The sequence below is a fragment of the Lagenorhynchus albirostris genome, chromosome 2 (genome assembly GCF_949774975.1).
Source record: "Lagenorhynchus albirostris chromosome 2, mLagAlb1.1, whole genome shotgun sequence".
NCBI classification, from domain to species: domain Eukaryota; kingdom Metazoa; phylum Chordata; class Mammalia; order Artiodactyla; family Delphinidae; genus Lagenorhynchus; species Lagenorhynchus albirostris.
This window is the reverse complement of record NC_083096.1, coordinates 153,448,735-153,469,451: the sequence shown is the minus strand read 5'-3', so window position 1 is coordinate 153,469,451 and position 20,717 is coordinate 153,448,735. Positions and strand designations below refer to the sequence as shown.

Genomic DNA, 20,717 nt, shown 5'->3' with positions numbered 1-20,717 from the left:
AGGGCGCTGGAAGTCACTCCGGGGAGCAGGGCAGCAGGCGCCCGTGGCTCTGTTTAGTGCAGAGGTGGGATCTCCCGCTGTCGCCCTCTACAACTTGGCTGAAAGTCCTAGGCTCGGACAGAGTACAGGAGAGACAGCTGCAGGCAGGCTCCGCCCCCAGCCCTTCCCAGCTCTGCTGTAGCCCCCAGTGCTTTCCCCAGGGCAGCTCCCATCCCAGGGCTCAGGGCCCCATCACCCTGAGGAATCCGACTTTTCAAAAGGACATAGAAAGGAGAGGGGAGATGGGGGTGGGAAGGGAAGGCACCACTCCAGCTGAAGAGGAAGACAGTCCCCAGACAGCCGAGAATGGCCACCTGGGCTCCTGATCAGCACGGCTCCCGCCGGCCTGGTGAATGAGGGCTGACGGTAGGGATGAGTTGAAGCCATGTTTTGACTTCTTTGTGGCTGTCTAGACTGTTCTCGCTGGCCCTGTGATGTATGCAGAGTCTCGGATTGTATTTCTCCATCCATCCCCCATCAACCTTGCAGCTAATGGAAAGTCCCCCTGGACTTGGGCCTATGATGATCTCTTTAGTTTCCAATTCTAGTGCCAGTTAGTGTGTTTTTTTGGGTATGCGCATGGTCTTTTGGTGGACGGTGGGAGAGGGCTTATCTGATACTTTGAACCAGCTAGAGCAAAAGCCTAATTTACTCCTCAAAGTATTTCTGTTACATGTGTAGTTATCTCCACGTCACAGATGAGAAAACCCAGTCTCAGAGAAGTTAAGGCCTTGCCCATCCAACTCAGCTAAGAAGTGGCCAGGCCTGGACTCCTGTTTCCGGGTCTCCTGTTTCCACGAAGAGACAGACACGCTCAGCAGCCCCTACTCCTTCACCCCAGAGCTCCTGTTCAGGCTTTGCCCCGGGTCTCCAGGTTCTTTGAGAAAATTGTAAGCAAATTATCTGTGATGAGAAAACCCACTCTGGCCCCAGGTTCCCACGGCTGGCGTGAGCATCTGAGGGGCAGCAGAGATGCCACTCAGACCACAGCTGGAGAAGCAACTGCTTCCCTGGTGTTGCCGACAGGAAGCTCAAGAACACTGCTCCCAGGGGAAGAGAAGGAAAGAGGGTAAGGGACAAAATTCTTGACCTTGCCAAGCCAGGGGCTCATGTTTCCTCATGAATAATGAATGGAACCCGACAAGCAGATGGTTTGACGTCCAGGACTCTGCACCATCCGCAGCCACATTCTCATCTTTAACCACCCGGGGATCACCCAGGGGGCCTGGAGAGCTGACGAATGTTTAGGAGGGTCCAGCAGGCAGGGGCTACCCCCAAGGGGACAGGAGGAGCTGAGACTGACCCAAAGCACTGGACCCAGGACCTTAGGGCCTGCCCCCCGGTCCCAAGTCCAGGGTAGGGCAGTCTGGGAGAGTTCAGAATCAGGAGGTGGGATTAGAATGTATACTGTTTAGATTAGATTCTTTGTGTGACCTTCTCTGGGCCTGGGTTCCTCATCTGTGTGTAAACTGAAGGGGTCAGATGACGTGCTCTCTAGAGTCCTTTTGACACGCATGGCAGCAGCAGGCTCAGAATTAGGGCTCTAGTTGATTCTCTGGCAGCCAGCCTGGCTCAAAACGGGCAAGACAGAGAGCCAGTCAGAGCCAACCACCCGGCCCCTGTGAGGAAGGCAGTCGTACTCACAGCAGCGCCCCCAGCCATCAGACCACAGGGATGGGAAAGGGGCAGCAGGTGGATATGGTGGCAGAGTGGTGAGGGGCCGGCAGAACACAGAACACAGCACTTCACATCCTGGTGGTTCTAAAAGATTGCTGAATGAATTTCTACAAAAGTCACTTCAACAATTCCCTGCCTCTGAGCAGGACTGTCCCTTTCCCAATCCAGGTCATGGCTCCTGATGGAAGGAAACCCTCCCATGATCTTGCTGGGTCACAGAAACCTTACTCTGAAGTTCTCCCTGCTGACTCCCATCTATTGCTATAGCAGCATCTATGGCCACAGCTTGGACGTCCCCTCCAGGGATCCCTTCCTACTGCCCCCCACTCCTGCCAAGCTCCATGCCAGCAGATACCTTCCAAGTTCCCCAAGGAAGGAGCCTAGCGTTTTCTTTCTGGCCTTCAACGTTTGACCTCTACCCTGGGGTCTCAGTACCCGAAAAGCTCCCAAAACCTCTCCTGACTCCTGACAATGGCAGGACTCCAGGCTCTGCCTGGCCACCCTGGGCCCCTTGGTCCTTTTGACCGTGTGTCTAACCAAGTTAATAAACCTTTTTTGAGCATCAGTAAGGCTATCCAAAAGCCCAAGATGAAACTAGCTACCCACCCTTTCAACAGAAAAGACCAAGGAATCTGTCACAGAGTGATGGACTGTTAGGCTGTAAGGGATGGCAAATTCCTAAGGCTCTTACCACCCCCGCCTATCCTCTGCACACAGCAGACATCACTAATCCTTCTCTCTTTCTCATCAGGGCCAGATTTAACCTTAGAATCCCTCTTAACACAGTGCTGCATCACCAACTGATGAGAACCAGCTCATAAGGTCAAACTGCCTTGCCTCCCTATTCCAACCTGCGCCTTTCATTTTGCAGAGGAGGAAATCAAGGCTCAGAATGGGAAAGAGTAATGGAAAAACTGATGAATTCATAAAAGTGCTAACAAAAGATCAAGATGAAAAAAAATTAATTACATGGGACTGAGTGAACTGATGAGGATGATTATAATTTTTGTGACTTTCTGTTTGAATAAAAAAAAAATCCCACAAGGACTCAGAGGCAAAAAATATACAAATCAATTTTCACTGCAAAGTAAAGGAGCTGTTGCAGTGGAGGATTACTGGACTGAATGTCAATATTACGACATAGTATGAGTGTGTTTCGTGTTTGGTAATTGCAGTCATTGTTGCTTTTGTTGTGGTCATGCATTTACAATGCTTGGTGTCAGTTTATTTATCTCTTGTAAAAATAAAACAGAGTGTGTGTGTGTGAAAAAAAAACCAGAAAGCTAATCATGGGGAAAAAAAGATTATTGTCATGATATGACATTATAATTTTAACATCTTAAAAAAAAAAAAAGAGAGAATGGGAAAGAGACACACCCAGGGTCACACAGAAAGCTGTTGACAAAACCAGAGCTACAAACCAAGACTCCTAACTCCCAGGTCCTACATCACCTGTCAGGTGCTTCCTCCCCACCTCTCACCTTGAAGACAACCCAAACTCACCAAACTGATGAATCTGAATGTGGTGTTCCCATCACAGGGGGCTGTGCCCCTCCCAACAGCACACACCTAGGGCATTTACACAAGCCTTCTGTTAACTTCTGAGACACCAGATTTCAAGAAAGGAGGTGAAGACAATCAGGGTAGCTTCCAGGAGGAGGTGATGTGATAAGAGTCTGGAAGGAAAAAGGGGAGCTTAGAGGAAGGGCTAGAGAGGACATGTGTCCTCCAGGGATTCTAGTAGCTTGCGGAGTAAAGATACGGACTTTGGAGATAGTTGTGTGACCTTCAGCAAATCATTCCAACTCTCTGATGCTGTTTCCTCCTTGTCCAAACTCCTGGGTCCCCTAATCTGCCTTAGGGACTTTAATGTTAAATTGCTGGTGCTAAGGCCAAGGGACTCATCCAGGTCCAACTGCTAAGGAGCTCAGACCCTATTCTTCCTCTGTCCTCTCCCTGACCGATGGGGTCTGTGTCCCTCCCCAGACACAATGTGACACGACCATCAGTCAGGAGTGTGTGTATTGGGGGTGTATCAGGGGGCCAACTCCCGGCTCCACCCACAGTGTGTGACCCTGAGCAGGTCATTCAGCTTCTCTGAACCCTCATCTCCTCTTCTATAAAATGAGTCTACTGGCCATCTGGACCCAGCCTGACTCTCCGGGCTGGACTGGGGGTCAGATGGGTTAATGAGGAGCAGGAAAGCACAGTAATTAAAAGCACAGGCTTTGGAGGCAGACAGACTTAGTTCAAAACCTAGACCTGTCACTTACAAGCCATATAACCCAGGGCAATGTCCTTAACAACCCCCCGAGCCTATAGCTCCTCATCTTTCAAGTTGGGATAATAATGCCCACCCTAGGATTCTTAGATGAAATATTACAAAAATAAGGATTGGTACATGCTAAATGCTCAGCTGGGCAATTATACTATTACCATTTATAATGTGCCTTTGTAAATGGTAAAGGACTTCACAGGTGTTGGTGCTTATGAGTCTGCATTGCAACCAGGTGCAACCACTTCCTGGGAAGGCTCGGAGATGAATAGGATCACCTCCCACTCCAGCCCTGGGTGCAGGATAAGTGTGGGATCTGGGTTCCTGCACCTCTCAGTTGAGGTGGGAGCTGACATGTGAAGCTGTGCTTTTCCCTGCCAGCATCTCAGCTCCTGGTCCCTCAGCAGATGCTGCATCTGGCATTGGAGACCCCTGCCCCAACCCTTATCTAGCACTAGGGCTGCCCACCACGTTGTTCATGCCAATCTGTGCCCATGTCAGAGGCCAGACTTAACCTCAGAATCCCTCTTAACACAGTGCTGCCTCACCAACTGAGAACCAGCTCATGAGGTAATACTGGTTTTCTTTTACCTGCATCTACAGAAGGTGGGGGTATCCCTTGTTTCTAGCCTTCACTCTCCCCCTCAGGGAGAGACAGGTGGGTGACAGAGCTGGTGCATGGTGGGGGAGGGTAAGCTGGACCCAGGGAGCACACCCCGCCTGAGTAGGGAGCACTCTGCCAGCTCCTCTCCTGGTTATGTGACTTTTATCTTCTCCAAACCAGGCTCGCACACACACTACACATAACCGGGAGAGGCACAGGGCACAGAATTTCAAGTGTGTGATTACACACCATGCAGACCCACACAAATGATACACACTTAAAGACACAATCACATGTGTACACAGACATGCACACACACCCCTAAGATACTCATCCACACAAAAGCACACAGAAGTAGCCACACTGACAGCCACAGGCAGGCAGACACACACACACACACACACACACACACACACACACACCCTCCCCCTGGCCCCCAGCCCCTGCCCAGCTCAGAGGCATGAAGAGCCCCATCCCTTCAGTGGGCAGGAAAGCAGGAAGTGTCTTACTTGGATCTGTGGGGTCCCTTGGCCAGACATGCACACCAGCTCTGAGCAGGCGCTTGTGTGAGCTTGCACACACACACACACACACACACACACACTCATACCTACTCTGGCCCCCGATCTCACCCCTCTGGCCCCCATCCCCACAGGCCGAACAAAGGATGTCATCGTGAGGTCGGTGGCGAGGAGATGAGAAGGCTGGCTGGGAGCAGCTGCGGTCGCCATGGCTACTGAGCTGACCCACTTCTCCTCCACCCAGCCTGGCCCACTCAGCCCAGGCAAGAAGGGACAGGCAGCTTTGGGCAGTGGGGGCCTCTCCCATCACACACACTCCCTCTGAGTGTGTGGTAGGGATGGGTTGAGCAGATAGACTGGGTCCCGATACAAAGGCAAGAACCAGACATCTCCTGAGGAGAGCAGGGTGCTCAGGTCTCCCCCAGCCTCAGGGCCTCTGGCCTCAGGGGCCCATAGGGGTCACGCACTTGCCCTGGACATGTTCTCAGACATAGTCCTCACAGCAGGGCAGGGGCTTGGGTGGTTGGGCCCAACCTGTGTCCTCCAGACTCCAAGGACTCGGGACACCCAAGGGTGAGGCAGACCCAGAGCTGGGTGAGCCCCGTCTCCTGTTCAGAACAAGGCTCCTGAGGGCAAGGTTTGTCTTCCCCACTTGGACTAAGGGCTGCTGGGCCATGGCCAGGCCTTCCTTCCTCAGACGGGGCTGCCGTGTGTCTTCTCTCAGCCAGGGGGCTCCTGAGGACATGGCCGCAAGTCTTCCCTCAGAACTGGGTTCACAGAGGAACGACTCGGCCTTCAGACAGCTCAGTCTTGTGAGGAGATGGCTCACAAGGCAGAATGAATCCCTCCTGTGGGACGGCCTCCCGTAGCTCCCCGTCCTTCAGGAGAAAGTAAAAACCCCTCACAAGGCCCACAAGTGAAGTGACCCAGCTCATCTCGCACTCCTGCCCCTCCTCCGTATCCCAGCCACACTTGCATTTTTTTCATTCCCCAAAAGTGCCACTTTGTCTCCTGCTAGCCTGGAAAGCTCTTCTCCAGTCCATCCCCACCCTCGTGTCCTGCGGACCTGGTATGTGTCGCACCACCTTTGGGGGCTAATCCCTACTCAGCGCTCAGTTCCAGGCTGGATGGCATGTCCTAGGAGAGTCTTTGCAGACAACGTTAGTCCCCCTGTCATGCTCCCCCAGACCCTATACCATCCTTGCCTGTTGTGCGTTGAACTGTGCACCGCCCCCCTGCAAAAAAAAGATACGTTGAAGTCCTAACCCTTGGTACCTCAGGATGTGACCTTATTTGGAATACATTAAAATAACAGACATTTCCACCAATGTGTAGTTGTGAAGAGGGAAAAGTTCTGCTCTCTGCTTGATAACTGTCTTTTTATTGATTAACTGATTCCTCCTCCTGTCATTCTAGTGGATTTACAGAGCTTGAGCTCCAGAGCCTTGTGGGGCATAGATTCCAGGTGGAAGCATCCAGGAAGAGTGCACATGCTTCCTGACCATCTCCATCACCCAGCCCCTCTCATAACTTGTGGCCAGATGTGGCAGCTGTTGCCTGACAGGGGCTGCTAGACTTGGCACTTGAGAATGCCACTAGAGAACACCCTGGGGCTGAAGGCACTCCCGAACAGAAGCAAGATGCCGCCCTCAGTGGAGGCACCAGCCGGTGCTTCTCAGACTTCAATGTGCACACAAATCACCTGGGGATCTTACTGACGTGCAGATTCTCATTCCATGGGTCACAGGAAGGTGGAGCCTGAGTGTCTGCATTTCAAACAAGCTCCCAGGTGATACCCACGCTGCTGGTCGGAGGACCACCCAAAGCACTGAGAGGTAAAGATAAAACACCCTGGCTGTTCTGCAGAAAGAGTGAACACTTCAGGATGGGGAGACCAGGGCAGGCATCACGGAGAAATTCTCTGCAGAGCACCTTGAAAGGTGGGTGGGATTTAGAGAGGTACAGGTGGCAGGAAAGAGGTGGAAACTAGCTGGGAAGGTCCAGAGAAAGAATGGTATGTTCAGAGGCTGGTGAACAGAGCAGTGCAGTTGGAGCAGGACGTATGTGCAGCTGTGGAAGAGAGGGCTGGGAACATAGGCTGGGAACAGCCAAAGAAGGGCTCTGAATGTAGGGCTAAGAAGTTTGGCTTTAATCCTGAAGGGAGTGAAATCTGACATGGTTTAGATGTAACATTTTACAGAGATCAATCCAACACAGTGCAGGATCAGAACAAAGCCCGACAGCAGGAAGAGCAGTCAGGAGGCAGGTAAGAAGGGCGGCCCTGCTTCAGACAGTGCCGGTGGAAAGAGGAAAGGGGTGCAAGAGTCGTGGGAGGGCTTGGGGGATTGCCTGGAGTTAGCGATGGGACAAGGTTAGGGGAAGGGCAGAAACCAGAATCCAACATGATTTACAGGAAGGGTGAGCAGGAGCCATCCCCACAGCGTGAGGTCCTGAAGGGAAAAGTTGGCTTGAGGGAAACATGAGTCCCTATTTTAGATATGATGAGATAATTTTGCAACTCCCATATGGAGATGTTGGACAGGTAAGCAGATTCCCTGGAGTTCAGGAGAGCAGTGTGAGTGGGCAGGATTTGGGTGTGTTCCCAAAAGGGAAAAGTGAGGTGTGGAAAGGAAGGAGAATGCCCGGAGGAGGGTACAGAGTGAGGAAAGGGTGAGAGGTAATACCTACAGTTAGGGCTAGGAGGAAAATGGAATCCACCGAAGGAGGGAGAATCAGCAAGTCAAAGTAGGAGAACTCAGAGAAGATGTCGTGAATACACAGATGGCCAACCGGGAGGCCCTACGCACCCTGACATCGAGACCAAGGAGAGGCCTGCCCAGCCCAGGACGTAGGAGGGCAAAGGAAGCCCAGGCCTGAACAAAAGCACAGCCTGAATGGAAAGCAGAATTTGGACTGGTAGAGAAGGGAGCTGGATTCCTTGGGGAGGGTCTGGGTTGCAGCAGGATCCCAAGGGGCCTGGGGCTCCCAAGCCCTTATTCCAGCTCAGCCCAAGCACAGGAAAGACAGTATCCCCACTCACAAACACACACACTGCACTTTGCACACCCACTGACTACAGAACCCCCAGGGGCAGAGCAGAGAAGCAGGGGAAGAAGTCTTTGGGGCAAAGCCTCATTGCTGGGGAGCACATAATTTATCATGCAATTAGGACTCTTTCAAAGAGTGAACAGAGACACTACTAACAATCACACCAGAACCACAAGTGTAAGTTAGGACTGTCCCAGGCAAACCCTAGCCCTGAGGGATACTGGATCCCCTCCCCCGCCAAATACTCACTTGGTCCCTGTTTCCCCTTCCTAGAAAGGGTGGTAGAACTGACAGATAGGTGAGAGGGACAGGCTAGCTCATCCTCAGAGGGAGGGGCCCCGCTGAGGGTGTTGGTGGATGGGGAAATCTCACCCCCTCCCAGTCCCGCCCCAGCCTGAGCGCCAACGCCCCCGCCGAGGGGAAAGCGGCAGCACCACGGACAGCGGCCGCCCCCCCACCCCCACCCCGCTCTCCCTGCTCCCTGCGGGTCTGGCCTTATTTGGCCAGGGCCGCCGCTAGGCGGGATCAATATTTCATGGGGGAAGGGGCTCCGGTTACCAGACCCCGCGCTGAGCAGGAAGGCGCCGCCCTCGCCCGCCGCCCACCCTGGGGACACTCCCGGGAAGCCAGCATACCCTCGGCCCCAGCCCAGACAGACACTGCCCTCAACGCACTCTGCCTTCCCAGGCACGCCCCTGGCCCCCGCACCCTCTCTGGAGCACAAAGCCCCAGGTGCACGCCACACACTTGCACACTGCCACTCGGACACACCACAGAGCCAGACACGCTCTACAAAGACGACGACACAAACAAAACAACAGGCACACACCACACCCAGCGTGCAAGCCACCAAGACGCACAACACACACACATACACACACCAGATGCCTCACAGACACACATTACACAGAGACGCATTCACCACAGACCCACATGCACATCACACACAAGACACCCTGCCACACATGCCCAAACTCACAACGCACAGAGCCTCCCCACGAAGACCCTCAGACATATCACTCAGAGGTCCTTTCACCACGGACACGCACATACGTACAAACTCTCTCTCTTACACACGTGCACACACACACACACAATATGCCTCCACAGAGACCCTCAGACGTTCACCATGGATACACAAGCACACGCCCCACACTACCCAGGCCCCCCACCCCTCGTGGAGCCAAGGCCTGCCCTCCCGCTGTGGACATGGGAGTGGGGAGGGGCAGGCAGGACTTTCCTCCTGCCCACCTGGCCCTGGTCTTGGGCCCTGTGGATAAATCCTCTGTGTCCTCTGAGGCCCCCTGGGGCTGCTGCCCCATCTCCAGGGGCAGGTAGTGAGCGGCACAAAGAGGTGGGAAAGGGGAGAGCAAGGAGAACAGGACCTCTGAGACCCCAAAGCCTCCTGGCTTTGCCGTCCCTGGGCCCCAAGCCCTGGGGACAGCCTCACCCTCACCCATGGCCCCCATAGCCTCTGCACTCCCTGGGACTCCTGCCCTCTGGGAGGCCCTAAGGCCCATGTTGTGCATGGGTACCTGGAGGACTGTGGAGTCTGCAGCTCCTGCCCCCCGCCCCCGCCGCAAAGCCCCCACCCAGGAGTGCCCAAGTCCTGCCTCAGAGGTGAGAGGCATCCTACCCCCATCCAGACACCCCAACTCCAAAAGCTCCCCTCTCAAGCAAGCAGCCCATGTTCTCCTATCTACGGGACAATCACAGCATGAGTCTCTGAAAGCAACCCAAGCCAGGGCACAAGGTGAGGAGAACGGAGTAGGCTGGCACAGCATAAGAGACCCCCAAATTCTCCAGGGAGGCGGAGGGGATCTTAAAGATTATCTAGGTCCACATCCCTGACGTCCCTGTACAACGTCCCAGTTTTGCATTATCCACATAACATTGTGTGTCCCTCAGTGGTTTACGCCAAATCTCCATAGGCCTGTAAGGTCCATCAATTATTTTCTTAAAATTGGCACTTTTAAGTTAAATGCATTTATTTTAAAGAGAAATTTTGTGTTACTACTATAAATGGAAAGCCAATACCAATTTTAATAAATGGAAAATGACAGTAAAATAAGTACAGTGAAAACAAAGCTATATTATTAAAGTTTAGCTACACAGAGCTGCCAGTCACAATCTCTGTGGTTTTCCGGTTTTTTTTTTTTTTTTTTTTTTTTTGGCTACACCGCACAGCTTGCGGGATCTTAGTTCCCCGACCAGGGATCAAACCCAGGCCCTGGCATTGAAAATGCCGAGTCCTAACCACTGGACCACCAGGGAATTCCCCAAGATCTCTATTTAAAAGCAAGGGCAGGGACTTCTCTGGTGGGACAGTGGTTAAGAATCCGCCTGCCAGTGCAGGGGACACAGGTTCGATCCCTGGTCCAGAAGATCTCACATGCCGCGGAACAACTAAGCCCATACGCCTAGAGCCCATGAGCCACAGCTACTGAGCCCTCGGGCTGCAACTACTGAAGCTCACGTGCCTAGAGCCTGTGCTCCACAACAAGAAGAGCCACTGCAATGAGAAGCCCACGCACCGCAACAGAGAAGCGCCCGCTCGCCGCAACTAGAGAAAGCCCGTGTGCAGCAACAAAGACCCAACACAGCCAAAAATAGAATAAATAAATAGATAAATAAATAAATAAATAAAATTTTTAAATTAAAAAAAAAAGAAAGGCAGCAAGTGTTGGAAAGTTGTTAAAGACACACCAGCATGGCACTGACAACTTTCTTCCTGGGACAAACTTGGACTTGATAGAGTTGAAAGGGAACCAACTTTCTCAGTATGTGAGCCAATGCCATGCAGTGGCATGTGCACGAGCCACTGAAAGTCATCTCAGGTCTCACTGAAGGGACCATGCTCACGCTGGGAAGGAAGTTCTAGGCTTGCCTGCCTCCTGTAGGAGCTTGGATGGCACTGGTGGCAAGCTGGCCCCCTGTTGCCACATTCCATTCCCATAATAACAATCCTTAGAAATTGCTCAGTTCTCTATTTACAAATTGTCCTTACATCTACCATCTAATAGGAGTCTCACAGCAGGAACTACCATGCATGGTTCTTCACTGAGAAAAGGAAATGAGCTGAGTCTTAGGAGATGAATATGATTTTGGCAGAGAGAACTGTCCTGACAGCTCACGCCCTCCTCATCCCTCTCTCCCCCACTCCAAAGAGAGGTGAGCAAATCAGGGTCTCATCTCCCTAACTCTCTGCTCAGGCCTCTGAATGACATTTGACAGGCTCTTTGGAGCCTGCCCTGGGTGCTACTGCCCCCGGAAAAGACTCCTCTTGAAGTCACGATGCAGGTCTGTTTTCACCAGGTGCCGTCCAGATGGAAGGCTGGGACCAGGCCCACCTGGCACTGTAAGAATTATAGCAGATGTCTTTTGAAGTATAATACTTGCCCAGATTACAAACAAACAAGAGCCACGTCTGCATGTCTGACTTTGTTTTCCTTCCCTGCAGGCTGCAGTTGATTGGACCAGGGTGGGTACCTGACCCTCTCAGAGCCAATCAGATCCTCTCCTGGGAGTTTGGACTTGGATCTGCCAAACCCTGGGTTCTATCTCTGAATGTAGTTGGAACTGAGGGATGAAATACAGGAACTATAAGTGGTCCATTATCTGGAGAAGCTGAGAAAACCCAGTGTGTGGAGACAGAAAGGTGAAGGCAGCCAACAAGGTACAGAGAGCAGCTGCTTCAATTTCTCCTGGCCTACAGGTCTCACCTTCCAGAGGCTAACGATTTTCCTACTCCTCAGTTCCCCCAAACCCCCTGTGTTCTCGTAATAAACACTTCTTTATTACTGAGGCTGGCTTGAGTGGGTTTCTGTATACAAGCAAAGACCTAACTAAGGACAGGGGAGAAGCTGGGAGCTGGAGGCACAAAGATGAACAATCTCTGTGCCTGCACCGGAAGAGCTCAGTTTCATGGGACACAAGGAGGAAAAGATGTAGACTCTGTGTGGATGTGGCTGAGGTGGCGGGGGGCGCCAACTCTGCCCAGGGAGGGCCGGGAGGGCTCCTCAGAGGCTTCCCAGCAAAGGTGGCAGCTGAGCTGGTTTTGAAGAATGAAGGATGTTCTCCAGGGAGACGAAGCAGGGGTGCGGAGGCATTATAGGCAGAGGGAACCACGAGGGCAGAGGCACAGAGGCACAAAACAACAGCCTGATGTGTTAGAAGAACAGGAGTTCAAAGTGTGGGGAGGGGGTAAGCAGGGGAGATGAGGCTGGAGGGGCTCTCGGGTGCAGATCATAACGTGCTTTGAATTCCATGCTAAGAAGCTGAGGCCCTTCTTGCCCTCAACGGGGAGCTATTGAAGTATTTTAAGTAGCAGGGTCAGTTCTGTGTTTTAGAACTCTGGGGCTATACAGAGAAAGGACTGGAAAAGGCAGGCCTGGAGGCAGGGAGGCTAGTTAGGATGCTGCAGCAATGATTCATCTAATCCTTTCATCCACAGAACAATTCGTTGTTTACCTACTACGTGCTGGGGCCAGGCAAAACTGGATTCCTGACCCCACAGAGTCCACAGTCTAGCAAGAAAGAGAGATGAGGAAAAGCCAGTCAAGTGTGATGAGTGTCGTAAAGAACACAAGGTCCTACGGAAGGGGCTGATGTTTGGTTTCCAGTTTAGGCTTCTCTGCAGAAATGATGTTCAAGCTGGTATCTATCTGAAGGAGATAGATAAGCAGGGGAAGGGCATTCCAGGATAAGGGAACAACATGTATGAAAGTCCTGCAGCTCAGGGAGAGGGCAATTGGTACAGACGATCCAAAAAGGTAGGCAAGGACCAGATCCCACAGGGCCTTGCAGGCTACGTCAGTCTGGCTTTTATTCCAAGAAATCTTGGAAGGGTCTTAAGCAAGGAAATGACACAATCAAACGTTTATCTTTAGAAGATCACTCTGACTACAGTATGAAACCTGAAATGAAGCCGGGCAAAACCAGAAATGTAAGGAGACCAGTTAGGAGGCTGTCACAGTGGTCCAGGTGAGAGCTGATGCTGGTCCGGAGTGGGGCAGTGGGCAAGGAGAGAGATGACGGACTGGGGAGAGAGATTCAGGAGAGCCAGCAGGACTCGCTGAGGACTGGCTGTGGAATGTGGGGGTGAAGGAGAGGGAGGTGTCCAGGAGGACTTCCAGCTTTCCAGCTTGAGCAAGTGGGTGGATGGTGGTGGCAGAGATGAGCTAGGGACACGAGGCAGAGCAGGTGCCAGCAGACAGAGCTGGGACCTGAGTTTGGACCTGAGACTGATCATGAGACATCTAAATGTGGTCCAAGAAGTAGTTAGATTTGCAGGTCTTGAGCCCAGAAGAGGGCATTAAAGTCAGGTAAATGAGATTACCTGGGAGTGGGGGAAGAGTGGGCGATACAGGGCAGCTCTGAGGAATCATGGTTGCAGCAGGACCTGGGCACAGAGTGACCGGAAGCTCTGAGCTTGGAATATCAGAACCGTGAAATCCAAAGGCTTCCTCTCTCAGCCCTGGGAAGCATCTGGCTTTGGCTCCACCTCTCCTGGCCGAGTATCACTCCTGTGCACAGGAACTTCCGGGATGAGACAGCCCTCCCTTCCCCACACACCTCTTTCCTCCTTGGCAAACTCCAAGTTATCCTTCAGACCCACCCAGCTTAGGAGGTGCCTCATACTAGCGAAGTCAAGGTATGTCCAGGACTGGACATGCCTCGTCCAGGCACGTGCTCTCCCATCTGACAACCTGGGTTTGATGCACTTGATGGCTGTGTGACTTTGGCCGAGAACCTGAATCTCACTTTCTTCATCTATACGATAATATAGATGAATAATAGGAAATAATAATCATACCTACCTCATAAGGCTGTTTGAAGATGAATATGTCAAGTGCTTAGCAGAGAACCTAGCACACAGTAAGCACTAAATAAATGTTACTATTATTAACATCCCACCCACCTTGGGACAGTTAGTCATGCCCTCCGTCTTACCCCTCCTCCATCTGGGGACTATGTGCAGGTCTGTGTCGCTCCCTGCCTCTTCCTATTCCAACCCAATTTGTGGGGCCATATAATATGCAGGGCCCAGGGCTAAATGAAAAAGCAGTATCCCTTGTTCAAAATTATTAAGAATTTCAAGATGGTGACAGTCAAACATTAAGCGTGGGGTCCTTCTGAGCACAGGTTGCCCTGTGCAACCACAGACTGGTGAATCTCGCCCTGACTCCACCCCCAGTCAGCCCTAGGCCTGGGCCTGGCCCAAAGTTGGTGTCAACCCCCCGGCAAGAGAGTTAAAATACCAACTGACATTGCAATAGGGTTTTGTGATTTCTATCTGGAATTTCATTTTATCCTTCCCATGGACAGATAACATCAACCCCCTTTTATAGTTGAGGATACTGAAGTTCAGAGACAGGTGTGCCTTGCCAGAGGTTACCCACCTCAGAACCGCAGAGCTGGGATGTGAATATAGGCCTGGCTGGTGCCAAAGCCCTGCCTCTTGTCCTCTGGCTCCCCAGAGAGGTTGGGAGAACCTGGGCCCAAGAGATAAATTTCATCAACGAGACCCAGAGAGAGGGAGCTGGAGGGACTGGGACTGGCCTCCTCCCTCCTGGGGTGAGTCACATAAACAACCTGCTCCCTGGGCACAGGGAAGGGGGGACGAGAGGGCAAAGGGTCACTCCTGAGAAGGATCTGCTTGAGGGTCACAGACCCCAGCCCACGCTCTCTGGAAATCAGCCCCTGCTGCTTCTGCTTCAAATCCTTCAGAGGCTGCCATCGGCTTCAGGATAATTCCCAAGTTGAAAGTATCCTGCTAGATAGACCAGGAGATCTGGCCTGGCTGTGCTGACTCCTGCCCCCTCTCTTCCCTCTCTCCCCGACTCCTGCCCTCGCCACCATACCAGTCCTGTTCCCGCCATCACCAAGGCCTTAGCACACCCGGTTCCCTCCTTCTCTGCCTCCTCAACGCCTTGTCACGCTACCGTCGCTGCATCTCTCCTTTCAACACATGTCACATGCTCTGGGCCGTCTCCCAGCTAGAATGCCCGCTCCATGGAGGCAGGAGCTGCCTGACACACAGTGCTTAGTACATCAGGTGTCTGAGCACATCATCCTGCAACAGAGGCAGGAGGGCCTTGCACTCTTTCTCCCCTTCTCTCCACTCCTCCTCAACCCTCCTTTTCTTGTCCAGGCATCTTGAACTCAAGGTGTGAGGAGCCCAAACTTGCAAAGGGAAGAGAATCATCACGCAGCCTGCACCCTCCACCTGCCAGTCCTGGGCTGGGTGCTGTACATCCAGTTATGACATTTAATCTGCCAAGCACCTTCCAGATGGGGGTGGGGCAGTATGGGTGTAAATTACTCCTATTTTTCCAGAGGTGTCTGAGACCTGAAGTGTAACAGAGTGTGGAGGTGGAGGATGCGGGACTTGAACCCAGGTCTCTCTGGTGCCCAAGAACCTGGAGCCCTCTCTGCCGCTGTGACTCACTGTTCCCAGGCAGCTCACCTCCAACCAGAGAACAACTGTTTCTAACCCGTGGCCTCCGTTCACACACAGCCCAGGCAGCACAGCTCCTTTGTTGGGTCAGCAAAACACCAGTGCAGGAAACAGCTCCACCGTCAGTAAGAGGCCAACGTAGAAGTCATCCCTCCCCAGGGTCAACAAAATGCCAGTGGGGGAGAAACAGTTCCCAGGTCAGACAAATACGAGTGGTGGAGACACCCCCATGGTCAGCAAAATGCCATTACAGGAGGCATATCCTGCAACCCCAAGTCAGCAGAAGGCCAGTGTGACAAACACTTCCCTACAGCCCCCTCTACGTGTCATGGGCGTGCACAGAGTCCTCCAAGGTGATGCCCCCGGGGTGGGGTAGGGGAGGCAATGGGGCTGGGCTGCCGCCCTGGGGAGAAGGCGGCAGCCTGGGAGTGGGGCAGACCTGGGTGAGAGTTCTCACATGGCACTAATGAAATCAACCAGCAGCCTGCCCCCTCCTCCCCAGGGACCCTCCAGGCTCCAGCTGATGCAATGCCCAGGCTGGATAATTGTTTTCTTCCCTCCTTAAAGGGCCAGCTGCTGCTGCAGCTGCAGACATCACCCAGACCCCTGACAGACCCCACAGAGCTTATCACCTGGTTAGGAACAGGGTGAGCCCAGAAAGTAGCAGCTCAGCCCTGGGCTCAGCAGAGTAAAACCCAATTATGTGCAGAGACCAGATGTGTCTGTGAGCAAGGAGGGAGGGAGAGAGAAGAGTTCAGGCCTGGCCCGCTGAGACCGCATGCCCCGAGGGATGGGACCTTGGTCCCTGCTGGATGCTCAGCCCCTGGCTCCTGCCTGCCCATCCGTCAGGTCCTTGGCACAGGGGGTGCTCAGGAGTTCAGCAGTTACCTACTGAGGTCTCCTGAGTGCCAGCCTCTGTGCTAAGCAGCTCAAACCCACCATTTCATTTACTCCTCTCAGCTGACCTAGAAGGTGGGTCTGTTTCACGAAGGAGGCTCAGAAAGGGGAAGCGATTTCCTCAATAGTGCATCGCCAGAAAGTGGCAGAGCCTGGGTTTGAAGCCAAGTTTGCCTGACTCTGCACTTCATACCTGCAGAAGGTTGGGTGGGTATCGAACCCCATGGCTGGAGGTCCCTAAGCCAAGCAGCTGGCACAGAGGGCGGAGAAGGGGTCTGTGGGCCCTAAACAAGCTCTGAAGGGCACGAAGCTTGGATTGAGCACAGGTTTCACAGACCCCTTCCCCCACCCCCTCACCTCCACCAGAGAATGCCCCATTAGTCTGCCCACATGCCCCTAGGGACAGTTGGCAGCTGTCTGATTACAGACTAATTGGTGGCTGGCAGAAACTGTGGGGCTGGCTAGTTAACCCCTTGGTGACCAGGCCTAGCCCAAAAAGGCCCTCTCCTCACCACTTCAGGCCCCAAACTCAAGGAGCCCAGACAGAAGAAGTCATCACAGGCAGAAGACAGGACAAAAGAGGCAGCAGCCTTCTTCTCTACATCCGGACAACACCCCTGGGGCTGGGGCTAGACACTGATATATTCACCCAGGCTCCCCACCCACGAAGGGCCACATCCAAACAGCCCCCAGGTGGCAGTGCAGCCAGTGCCTCTGTTCTCTGGCCTTGGTATGGCATTGCCCACCCCATCCAGGACCACAAGAGCTATGGGCCTTCCCTGGCCTTCCAGGGTACTGGGAAGAAACCCACTCCTCAGGGATGGGTTATCCAGAAAAGGTGATGTGGACATGGGTCCAGGCAGCCTGGGGGCCAGCAGGTGAAAACACCCTCCCCTTGCATGAGAGGGTGCCCAAGTTGCCCCCCAAGGGTCTTGCCAAACCTCCCTGAACCCTGGATTTCCCACCGTTGATTGACCAACTACCTTTCCCAGCTTCCCAGAAGCCCCCTCTCCCCACCCTAGGGCTGGAATGGGCATCACCCCTTTTCTTTCATAGGGTGGGGGGTAGGGGTCCTCTGGGCACCACAATGGTGCCTCACTGGGAGGAAAGAGTGGCCAGCTTCTCAACCAGGGCACAGGCAGGAGAGAGAAAGGGAGGCTGCCTTCCAGCTCCCTTTCCAGGAGAGATTCTAAGCACTTTCCAAAAATGCCATGGGAGACAATGCTGTTGAAGATCAGGGCCCCAGGTGCTCTGAGCATCAGCAAAGAACTCAAGACTCTGGGGCCTTCTACTCCATTTTCCGGGCTTCCCCAAACACCTCATGTTCCCTTCTCATACCTTAGCCCCCCAGAGTCATCACACACACTGTGCTCCGCCCCCGGGCCCCCGCAACCGCCGCCCCAGACCCTGCACACTTAAGATCCCTACGTGGCGCCTCACGACCAGAGACCCCTCCCCCGCCCCGTGGTCCCCCAGACCTCCGCAACCCCCTCCCCACGTCCACTCCCAGGCGACCAAGGCCTACTGACTTACCCGAAGGTGGGGCCGGGGTCCAGACACGGAGGGGTCTCCGCTGGCCGAGGCGACTCCGCAAGGCGGGGCAGGTGCTCTGGGACCCCGCCCCGCGGACCCGGCGGAAGGCGCGGCCCGGTCCCAGGCGCGCTGCGGCCTCCGAGGGGCAGGGGCGCGGGGCGGGGAGGGGCGGCGAGAGAGGCTCACGGGGGCATCGCCCGCAACCGGGCCGGGCAGCTCTGCTCCGCCCGCCTGCGCTGCCTGCTCCGCAGCCGCCACGGTTCTCAGCCACCGCCGGGTGCAAAGCCCAAGCCCCGGCTGGCGGGAGGCGAAGAAGGAGGCGGGGTCTGATGGGGGCGGGGTCTCGGTCGGGGGAGGGGCCATTGGAAGGGGCGGGGTCGGTGGGGCAGGGCCTGTGGTGGTGGGCGGGGCCTAAGGGAATCTGGAGAGTCTGGGTTTGCCTGGTTGGGGGCGACCTATGGTGGTAATAAGGCCTCGAAGGCGCGGGGTGGAGAGGATGCCCGAAGCCTCTCCAGGTCTCCAGAACGCTCCTGCTCATGCTTGCCCCCCTCTCCACCTCTACATCTATCTGTTCTTTCTCATCTTCCTTCGCTCTGGGGGACCTCCCAGGACCTCACTGGCACCGCGGTACCCCTGTCACACCCTGGACCAGATCCAGGAATGTCAGATGGTGAGAGAAGGGGGAAATGACATACAAACATCAAATCCATTTACAGATGGAAAACCTGAAGCCCAGAGAGGAGAAAAGACTTGCCCAAGTGACTGCTATGAAGAAAAAGACTTTACGGTGTTCCTTTCAGACAGAGGGTACGGGAGTAGAGAGTGTCTTGCCCTAAGACCCATGTTAACCTCCCTCCCCTCACCGCCCCTCTTCTCCTAGAACAGTGGTTTCCAACTTGGGGTGATTCACCGCCCCCCACCCGGGCCCAACATTTGAGAGTGTCTGGAGACATCTTAGGTTTTCACAACTGGGGGTTGCTACTGGCATCTAGTGAGAAGAGATGAAGCGTGCTGCTAGACATCCCTCAATGCACAGGACACCCCCAAATGTTGCTAATGCCAAGGCTGAGAAGCCCTGCTCTAGGACCTAGCATGTGCCTAAATGGAGCTTCCAAGTGGGTTCCCTGAGCACTGGGACTTGAGGAGGATGCTGTATAAAGTCTCTCCCAGAGTTATGCCTGCCCCCATCTTTCTGTACTTAACCTTGCTCAGCTGGTCAATTCCACTTTGGGGCTCCAGTGTTCTTAATTCACTCATTTACAGAGGGGACAATACTATTACTGTTTGCCTTCCTAATTGTTTGCTGAAGGCAAGCAAAACAAGTAGTCTCCCTGCTGAGGGCATAGATTAAAATGTGAATGGGGAGTGGAAAGGTGTGGGGGAAAAGGAAAATAATTGAGATTATTTAATAAAAGCGACCCTCCTGGGGATAACTAGCTGTACCTTCTACATACCCCTCACCCTATCTCACCCTATCTCATCCCTTCTCACCTGGTCTGTGAGAAGGGTAAACTGTGACCCAACAATGTGGTGAGCCTGAAGCTGGGTCCCAACAGCTGGCCAGTGGTGGAGCTGGGACTCACAATTTTATTCACTTATTAACTAAACTTCTGTTATCATCAAAACTACATCAGGCCTACAACTAAGGCCTGTGATATAGAACGGTTGCTCTGGAGCAGCAAGGAGGATTAGATTTGGGGAAGGGGGACAAGATGGAGGGCAGGGAAGTAGCTGGAACAATGGTGGAGGTGAAGGATGAGGAGAGCAGAGCCTGTGAAGATTTGGAAGAGAAGGGAGGAATCAAGATTGCTCTGTGCTCCTCCCATGCACCCCATCACAGAGACATGTAAACCAGTGGCTGCCTTGGGAATCAGGTTCCGCTTGCACATCTGATGAAAACTTGGACTTTCCTTCTGGAGAAATGTGCAGACGACACTTCACATATAATTTCAGGGGTTCCAAAGCTCCATAACAGCTTCCAGAAGGATTGGTCAGGGGGTTAGGGGTAGGGGTAGAGGTTGATTCATATATACGTATATATATATATATATATATATATTTTTTTTTTTTTTTTTTTGGCTGCATCTCATGGCTTGTGGGATCTTACTTCCCCAAACAGTGTTTGAACCCAGGCCTGGCAGTGAAGGTGCTGAGTCCTAACCACTGGACAACCAGGGAATTCCTGCGCCTTACCTGATATTAAAACGTATTATAAAGCCAATGTATTTAAAGCAGTATGGTATTGAGGCAGACCTAGAGGAATCAGTGAAACAAAATGGAGTACAGAAATGGACAACCACGCAAGGGAATTCCGTGTAGGATAAAGATAGCACTTCAGGTAAATGAGGGGAAATATAGGACTTACAACAAATGGGTGGAATATCGGGCAAGTTATTTGGTAAAATAAGAGAAAGCTGTGTCCTTACCCTACATGGGAATACATTCCAGGTGGAGCTCATATTTAAATTATAACACCATAATGTACAAGAAGAAAACATTGAGGAATGTTTTCACAATCTGGGGGATGGAAAAGACTTTCTAAGCCTGATGAAACCTGGATGCCAAAGGGAAATCATAAATTTGACTATAAAAACTATAAAACTATAAAAACTTCTACAGAGAAGTGATCATACTCAAGTTTGAAAGACTTGAATGACAAACTGG

The 20,717-nt window shown here is 53.0% G+C and overlaps 1 protein-coding gene across 2 annotated transcripts in view; it reads right to left on the bottom strand.

The window, feature by feature from the left end:
- The window catches only part of RIMS3 (regulating synaptic membrane exocytosis 3), a 39,665-nt gene extending 21,369 nt beyond the window's left edge, over positions 1 to 18,296 (bottom strand). The window contains exons 1-2 of one of the 2 annotated variants that reach the window (XM_060140395.1): positions 18,054 to 18,296; positions 3,220 to 3,392 (exon numbers count right to left, since the gene is read on the bottom strand). The gene's annotated coding sequence lies outside the window, so the exon portion shown is untranslated. The remainder of the gene's footprint in view (positions 1 to 3,219; positions 3,393 to 18,053) is intronic. The other variant, XM_060140396.1, reaches the window with a different exon arrangement.
- Positions 18,297 to 20,717: the final 2,421 nt, after the last annotated feature.